The sequence below is a fragment of the Ranitomeya variabilis genome, chromosome 7, assembly GCF_051348905.1.
Source record: "Ranitomeya variabilis isolate aRanVar5 chromosome 7, aRanVar5.hap1, whole genome shotgun sequence".
Classification (NCBI taxonomy): domain Eukaryota; kingdom Metazoa; phylum Chordata; class Amphibia; order Anura; family Dendrobatidae; genus Ranitomeya; species Ranitomeya variabilis.
The window spans coordinates 9,767,458-9,776,732 of NC_135238.1; the positions used below are offsets into that span (position 1 = coordinate 9,767,458).

The window sequence follows — 9,275 nt, forward strand, 5'->3', positions numbered from 1 at the left end:
GGGCCGGAGCTCAGTCAGCGTCAGGATGCAGAGGCTGGGGGACGCGCAGGTGAGCATGTACTGTTTGTTTTTTTAACTTTTACGCTGGTAACCAGGGTAAACATCGGGTTACTAAGCGCGGCCCTGCGCTTAGCAACCCGATGTTTACCCTGGTTACCCGGGGACCTCGGCATCGCTGGTCGCTGGAGAGCTGTCTGTGTGACAGCTCTCCAGCGACCACACAGCGACGCTGCAGCGATCGGCATTGCTGTCGCTATCGCTGCAGCGTCGCTTAGTGTGACGGTACCTTAAGTGCTATGTAGAAACTGGAAGTCTCTTCCCTCCATGAGTCACGATTAGAAATACAATCCTACATCACTGACAAAAGAAACTCGGCCGGAGTGAAGTGTAAGCAGCGCACAAACTATCGGCGTGCAGCAAGTCTACCTGGTAGTGGAGACGACCGCCGGAGTGACAAGTCGGGTAGACCACTCGGCACGAGGATGTTTCTCGTCACTGAGGTTCACTGCACTCTCACTCCTCATACACCAAAGTACAGCCCAGATTTTGGTTCTGTCGACCGTCTCTTTTAGAAGTTACAGCAATTTTTCCTGGTAAAGTAGCTAGTGAATCACCCGGTATATTGCCGTGTTTCTCCTGAAGAAAATCTAAATCATAGGATAGATAAAAGTTTTACAAATGTATAAGTTAAGTAAAAGGCCCAGAATTGTTCCCAGCGTAAAGAGGTTAAATAGCGTAAATGTGCGATAGTGCCAAGGGGGAGGAGCACATTTCTGCCTCATTGCTCCAGTCCTCACTTTTTCCACCATATGCCATTGTGATAGGACTCAGATCATGTAGTAGGATACTAGATACTGACACTATACTGCTCATTATACTGAAGCCACGCCCCACACAGTGATTGACAGAACACACTGCAGCATGTGTGCAGAGTATGCGCAGCGTGTGTGCTGCAGGAGTGTGTGCAGTGTGTGTGCTGCAGGAGTGTGTGCTGCAGGAGTGTGCACAGCAGGCTGGCAATTGAAGTGCTCCTGCACTGCTCCTATGACTGGAAGCCACAGATGCAGGGAGGTTGTAATTTTATTTTCTCATTGTAGCAGTAATCTGGGCAGACATCTATATGAATTTTACATGTGGATTACCCCCTGTAGCAGTAAGATGGGCAGACATCATCTGTATGAATTTTACATGTGGATTACCCCCTGTAGCAGTAAGCTGGGCAGACATCTATATTAGTTTTACATGCGGATTACCCCCTGCAGCAGTAAGCTGGGCAGACATCTACATGAATTTTACATGCGGATTACATCCTGTAGCAGTAAGCTGGGCAGACATCTACATGAATTTTACATGCGGATTACCCCCTGTAGCAGTAAGCTAGGCAGACATCTACATGAATTTTACATGTGGATTACCCCCTGTAGCAGTAAGCTGGGCAGACATCTACATGAATTTTACATGCGGATTACCCCCTGTAGCAGTAAGCTAGGCAGACATCTACATGAATTTTACATGTGGATTACCCCCTGTAGCAGTAAGCTAGGCAGATATCATCTATATGAATTTTACATGTGGATTACATCCTGTAGCAGTAAGATGGGCAGACCTCTACATGAATTTTACATGCGGATTACCCCCTGTAGCAGTAAGCTGGGCAGACATCATCTATATGAATTTTACATGTGGATTACATCCTGTAGCAGTAAGATGGGCAGACATCTATATGAATTTTACATGTGGATTACCCCCTGTAGCAGTAAGCTGGGCAGACATCATCTATATGAATTTTACATGTGGATTACCCCCTGTAGCAGTAAGCTGGGCAGACATCTATATAAGTTTTACATGCGGATTACCCCCTGTAGCAGTAATCTGGGCAGACATCATCTATATGAGTATTACATGCGGATTACCCCCTGTAGCAGTAAGCTGGGCAGACATCATCTATATGGAATTTACATGCAGATTACCCCCTGTAGCAGTAAGCTGGGCAGACATCATCTATATGAGTATTACATGTGGATTACCCCCTGTAGCAGTAAGCTGGGCAGACATCATCTATATGAGTATTACATGTGGATTACCCCATCGCAGTAAGCTCTGCAGACATCTATATGGATTTTACATGCGGATTACCCCCTGTAGCAGTAAGCTGGGCAGACATCTATATGAATTTTACATGCGGATTACCCCCTGTAGCAGTAAGCTGGGCAGACATCATCTATATGGAATTTACATGCGGATTACCCCCTGTAGCAGTAAGCTGGGCAGACATCATCTATATGAGTTTTATATGCGGATTACCCCCTGTATCTGCAGGTAAACAGTGTTTCTTGCCATTTCAGAAATAAACCAGACTGGTGGGTAATGAGTGGACAGCATCCTTCCGTATTCTCCCACCACACGTTATCTGTTTTTTTCTTCCTCTTAGGTTGCAGCAGAGCTGTGTTTTCCGTGTGCTGTGGAGTTCTGCAGCCGTGTCTCCCGCGGGTGGGGTGCTGCTTTACGTCCTTCGCACCGCCCTCCTCGCAGGCTCTACAAGTCTGGGTTTGCAGGTATTTCCGGCACTTGCAGCCAGGCTTGTTAGGACAAAGCCTGGGCTGGGGCCGGCTCATCTGTACGGTAAGCTCCGGACACCAGACTTTGGACTGTTTGTTATTGATTTTCGGTATTTCACTCCCATTTGTTTCTGTGCTGCTTTTTTAATATTACAGAAAATCTTTGATTCTGCACCTAAAAATGCAACAGCGTTTTATTTTCTTCATGCTTTTTTTTTTTTCAGAAGAAGCCTATAGAGAAAAAATGCACCCAAACCGCAGAATTCAGCATCGTCTTCAGACCACAGGGAGCGGAGATTTCACGGAATCACGTCCACTTTGCTTGGACATTTAGACCGTGTTCACATGTAGGGATTTGTTGCTGCTTTTTTTTTTTTTGCACAGAAATTCTGCTGTCCAAGTAAAGTGGATGTATTTCATGAGAACGGCGCCCCCTGTGGTCTGAAGATGTCTATCCCTAATGTACATTGGCCACTTTACAGCTAATTTCTCCCGCACAGTAACAATGTAAATGTTTGTATGACGACCCTCCCACCCTGTAGCGCGGACTCCGAGAGTCGTGCTCCAACCTGCCGTGAACGAAGGTGACGACAGAGATAAGACTCTGTCACTAGTAAAGCCCTGCTGTATTCATGATCTGCAGCAGAAGGCGCTGTCACCATGTGACTGATCGCAGAGGGGACGCTGAGAACAGAGCTGTTCTCCAGGGAAGTTTCTAGAGAGAACACAAGAGTCCCACCGCTCCTTTTTGCTGCACTCGATCTCAGCGTCCTGTGAGGAGGAAACATTGGTGGCAGAGGAGAAGCAGAGTCTGCCTCAGGGGAAGAGCAGAGCCAGTGGAGGAGAGGAGACAGCCACACACTGGATGGTGTGAACAGCGCCCTGGCCAGAGTGACGCAGAGATGATCACCGGCCCTGAAGCCATCTGACACTACAGGATCCCTTCTAGCTGCGGAACATGTAAGACAAAAGACGCGGAAAGTGTAAGACAAAAGATGCCATTATTCTCACTACTCTGATTATTCTCACTATTCTCATTATTCTTTTTACTCTGATTATTCTCACAGTTCTCATTATTCTCACTATTCTCATTATGCTGATTATTCTCACTATTCTCACTATTCTCATTATGCTTATTATTCTCACTGTTCTCATTATTCTCACTATTCTCATTCCACATCCAGTTGATGACGACCAGTCCAATGACATCTGCACATTTCTCTGCTGTTCTAGTTAAGCATTGGATAATCTTCATATGTAGCAATCGTACTACAATTATTGCACAGAACCGTTGTAAAACCGTTCTTTATAACCTCCATTCTGTGTACAGTAAACAGTTACAGTGCCCTGAAAAAAGTATTCACACCCCATGAACTTTTTCACATTTTTTCTCATTACATCCAGAAACCTAGATGTAATGTATTTCGATTTTCTGTGACACAAACACTAAGTAACAGTATTTGTGACGTGTAAAGGAAATTATAGAGTTTTTAAATTATTTTAGAAATATAAATCTAATACTTGTTTTGTCCATTTGTATTCATCCCCCCGGAGTCAGCACTTTGTAGGACCACCTTTCTCTGCATTTACTGCTGCCGTCTTTTGGGGTCTGTCTCTACCAGTTTTGCACAGAGGTGACATTTTTACCCCGTCTTCTTTTCTGCACACTCTCTCTCGCACTAGGTCAGATTTGTGGAGTATACGACTAATAGTCGTCCTGTGGACAGATTCTCCCCTGAGCTGTGGATCTGCGGCTCCTCCAGTGACCATGGGCCTCTCTGCTGCTGCTTCTCTAGTTTGTGCTCTCCTTGCTTGGGATGTCAGGTCAGGTGGACGGCCATGTCTTGGGAGGTTTGCAGTTGCTCCATATTCCTTCTATTTTTGGATGATACATGGCACAGTATTCGGTAAGATGTTCAGAGCTTGGGTTATTTGTTTTATGACCTAACTCTGCTTTCTTCTTCTCCACATCTTTATCCCTGACCTGTCTGGTGGGCTCCTTCTTTGTTTTCATCATGCTGTTTGATCTCTAATGTTCTCACACAAACCTCTAAGGCCTTCACAGAACAGCTGTAGTTATACTGAGAAGAAATTACACCCAGGTGGACTCAATGTACTTATTATGTGACTTTTGGAGTCGATTGGTCACTCAGCATTTTACTTAGGGGCATCAGACTACAGGGGGCTGAATATTAATGCACAGAACCATTATCTGATTTATATTTGTAAAATAATTAGAAAACCCTGTATCATTTCCTTTACATGTCACAAATACTTGCTCTTAGTGTTGCATCATAAAAAATACATTTCAGTTTTTGGGTGTAACGTGAAAAATGTGGAAAAGTTCACGGGGTATGAATACTTTTTCAAGGCGCTGTATACACATCAAGTGCTAATATGGTGTCAGCAGGGAAAGATATACCAGTATAAGCAATATTTGCCAATTCTCCTGCAACATCTGGGAAAAGCGGAGACCTTTGAGACACAAGGAGTCATCAAACCTCGAGGCGCCACCTAACTTCCTAGAACAATGATTTTCAGATTGTTTCCTGTTCCGATTGTGCTTTCGAGGAGCCTGGACATAAAGAAGCCGGGTGTGGGGGACCGGTGCTGACAATTTCCAGCAGTGAAACATGAATGGGTCACTGAGGGCATGGAGACTGTGCTCACACGTTGGGTCCACACGTGACTTTGGTGCAGGTCTCGCCGCAGGTTTCCCACATGTTGCAGTTTTGCCTAATTACTGTCTCTGTTATCTCTCTCATGGTCCGCATCGGAAGTTTGTGATAAATTATTGTAAAAGATAAAATATTTCTTACTTTACAGGATTTAAAGTTTTATCGTTTCCGGGAGCTGAAGTTTAAAGTCTCATGACTTGTGGAGTCCAAGCAGTAGGAGATCATTTTCCTCCGAGTCCATTAATTTGTGCTCCAGGTCCAGTAGAAGTCTCCGTATATTAGTCTCTGCAGCTCTTCCTCCCTCCAGCGACACAAGTGTCCAAGAAACTGACCAGTCTTAGGAACAAGGTGGAGATCAAGAAGAGCGTAGTACCAGTAGCGTAGCTACCAGGGGGGCAGAGGGGGCGGTCGCCCCGGGCCCTGTGCTCTGAGGGGGCCCACCCGGAGCTACGCTACTGTCAGGGCCGGCGTTAGGGGCCCCTGCCTCCGGTCAATGATTATCTTTCATTTCCCCTGCGTTTGTACTGTGTATGTAGCTAAAGTAACATGCACGGTACAAACACTCACAGGGAGTCAGCAGAGAGAAGGAAGAGAAGGCCTCCAATCAGAGTGCAGGGAGTGAGTCATGTGATCGCTCTTCTGCAGTCTGTGGAGGAGAGGGGGAAGGGAGGTCACTCACCCAATCCCGGCTGAGCGCGCTCTGCTCAAAGCTCCTGTGCTGCAGAGAAGTGATCAGCTCGAGCAGCAGCAGCCAGGGACGCAGGGGGTCTCTGCCTGTGACTGTGAGCTGAGCTCACTGCCTGCACATGATGTCTGCAGCATCTGACTGGGAGGAGCCTGAGGAGCAGCCCCCAGGACCAGAGGACACTCTCCACACAGCATGATGAGTATCTTGGCACATGTCATTTGCTATTTCATATGTCTGATCTGTTGCCTTGAATACATACATACAGGCACAGTATATAAAGCAATGAAGGTTCTTAAAGGGAACCTGTCACCCCGTTTTTTAAAGATGAGATAAAAATAGCGTTAAATAGGGGCAGAGCTGGGCTTTACATTAGTGTCTTTTTTGTGCCTTTATTACCCACTTATGCTGCTGAAATACCTTTGTAAAGTCGCCGTTTTGGGCTGTCACGCTGGTCTGGTCAAATGGGCGTGGTGACATCGTTGTTTCTTTCCCCAGATCTTGCTTATCTGTCCGTTGGTGGTGTAGTGGTGTGCGCATGTCCAGCTGCCGAATCCACTGTGCAGATGAAGGAAAAGAGCGCGATCTGCGCTATTCCCCTGGTGACCGGTGGGGGCGGCCATCTTCCTGAGGCTGCACGTGCGCAGATGGAGCGCTCTGCTGCACGGGGCTTCAGGAAAATGGCCGCGGGATGCCGCGCGTGCGCAGATGGAGATCGCGGCGGCCATTTTCCTGAAGCCCCGGGAAGCCGAGCACTCCATCTGCGCATGTGCGGCCAGAGGAAGATGGCCGCCCCCACCGATCACCAGGGGAATAGCGCAGATCGCGCTCTTTTCCTTCACCTGCGCAGTGGATGCGACAGCTGGACATGCGCACACCACTACGCCACCAACGGACAGATAAGCAAGATCTGGGAGAAGAAACAGCGATGTCACCACGCCCATTTGACCAGACCAGCGTGAGTGACAGCCCAAAATGGCGACTTTACAAAGGTATTTCGGCAGCATAGCTGGGGAATAAAGGCACAAAAAAGACACTAATGTAAAGCCCAGCTCTGCCCCTATTTAACGCTATTTTTATCTCATCTTTAAAAAACGGGGTGACAGGTTCCCTTTAAACTTGTACGTCTTGTTTATCCTGCAATCTGGACAGACACTGAACACTGACATGTGATCGATAAGTGTCTTGCACATAATGTATTTACTGCTGATTAGCTTATGAGAAGGAGAATGATTATTTTCTTAAGTTTGCGAGCGGCTGGAATCTTGCAGGACGGCTTTTACATGTGGGAGCCTGTCATCATATAAGGTCTGGCCAGCATCTGTACGCCCTCACATAGTGTTCTAGAATGCTCTCTATGTCCCCAATCCTCTATGCAAGGCACAAAAAAGAGCTTTTATTATAATCGCGGATGGCGCGGTCCGGGCGTCACAGTCTTGATCCGGCGCCGACCCTCTTCCTGTGATCGCTGTCCCTCTTCGTGTGGAAGATGCGTCCTACATCCTGCATTCAGTATCCTCTATCACACTCCCATGCAGGTGCACTTCTCTTTGCCCTGCTGAAGTCAGAGCACAGTATTGTAGTGCGCATGCGCCAGCTTTATTTCCAGGTAATCAGCGCCCTTTGGCCTTTCCCAGCGCACATGCACTACAGCACTTGGCTCTGCTTTCAGCAGCGCAGACAGAAGTGTGCCTGCACAGGAGCGCGATGGGTGACACTGTGTGGATGACGTAGGATGTGTCATCCAGATGAAGCAGTAATGGAGGATGGCGATCTTAAGTCAAGACCAGCTATGCCTTGGTGAGAGCCATTGGTGAGTATAATGAGAGGTCATTTTTATGCCTCGCGGAGGGGATTGGGGACACATTTACAGCCTTCCTTATAGAGGCTGCCTATGGGAGCTGCATTATACTATATAGTCTTCCTATGTGAAGGGCATTACACTATAGGGTCTGCCTATGGGGAGTGCATGATACTATATGGAGGCCTATGGGGAATGTATTATACCATATTGAGGACTATCTGGTGTATTATGCTATATGGAGGCTATCTAGAGGGCCATCATTCAGTGTGGAGATTACAGCGACGGGGCCATCATACAGTGTGGGAGCCAGTTTGGGGGATATTAACAGGTCAGTATATACAGTGAGGGGGCATCATACTGTGTATAGGGGAACTGTACAGTGGGGGAGACTCGGGACTTTATTAAATGTAAAGTGGGCACTTATTCTTACAGGGGAACTCAGGTTACTGTGACTATCAAAGGGTCACACACAGAGGGTATTATTACTTTCTAGGGGACAAAATGTGGGCACTGTTTTCTAGGGCACTTGCACCTGGCATTACTATATTATAGAGGGGTGCTTTAGAATTTAGAGGGCACAGAGAACCACACAGCAGGTGCAGTAATAGGGACACATACGGCAGCAGCGGCTCAGTATTGGGGTATCAGGGGCAGTAATAGGGACACATATGGCAGCAGTGGCTCAGTATTGGGGTATCAGGTGCAGTAATAGGGACACATACGGCAGAGGCTCAGTATTGGGGTATCAGGTGCAGTAATAGGGACACGTACGGCAGCAGTGGCTCAGTATTCGGGTATCAGGTGCAGTAATAGGGACACATACGGCAGGAGCGGCTCAGTATTGGGGTATCAGGTGCAGTAATAGGGTCACATACGGCAGCAGCGGCTCAGTATTGGGGTATCAGGGGCAGTAATAGGGACACATATGGCAGCAGTGGCTCAGTATTGGGGTATCAGGTGCAGTAGTAGGGACACATACGGCAGCAGTGGCTCAGTATTAGGGTATCAGGTGCAAGTAATAGGGACACATACGGCAGCAGCGGCTCAGTATTGGGGTATCAGGGGCAGTAATAGGGACACATATGGCAGCAGCGGCTCAGTATTGGGGTATCAGCAGGATGAGGAGGTTGTGCAGGTTGGGAATAGATGGTGATGGGACTGGAATGTGAGAAGTGAAACGTGTCTTTGTTGTATTCTCTGCAGATGAGTTGTAGCTGGAAGAAGTTGTCATGTCGGTCTGGGCCAGATGGAAAAGACGGGAAAAATGAACGATTCCATCAGAAAGAACGTCAGCGGTAATTCATTATCTGTAACTGTGCAGTGATCTGTTATATGTTCTGTAGGACTGGTATCTACCACTGACCATATGGCGGTAATATCAGTGTTGGTCTTTATATAGAGATTATCTTCAGTAACAGCGCGGTCATCTGCTGAGGTTCTCCTCCACTATTAGGGCGCATCACTGAATTGTAATGAAGGTTACCTGGTTAGGGGCCCACTCAGAAGCTTCGCCCCCCCTGGACCAAAACCCTAGCTACGCCTCTGCGTAG

General features: G+C 47.3%; 1 long non-coding RNA gene across 1 annotated transcript; it reads left to right on the forward strand.

The window, feature by feature from the left end:
• Positions 1-2,113: 2,113 nt before the first annotated feature.
• Positions 2,114-5,602, forward strand: LOC143785186 (uncharacterized). Its single transcript, XR_013217956.1, has 2 exons — positions 2,114-3,518; positions 5,385-5,602. It is a non-coding gene; the product is annotated as an uncharacterized LOC143785186 (long non-coding RNA).
• Positions 5,603-9,275: the final 3,673 nt, after the last annotated feature.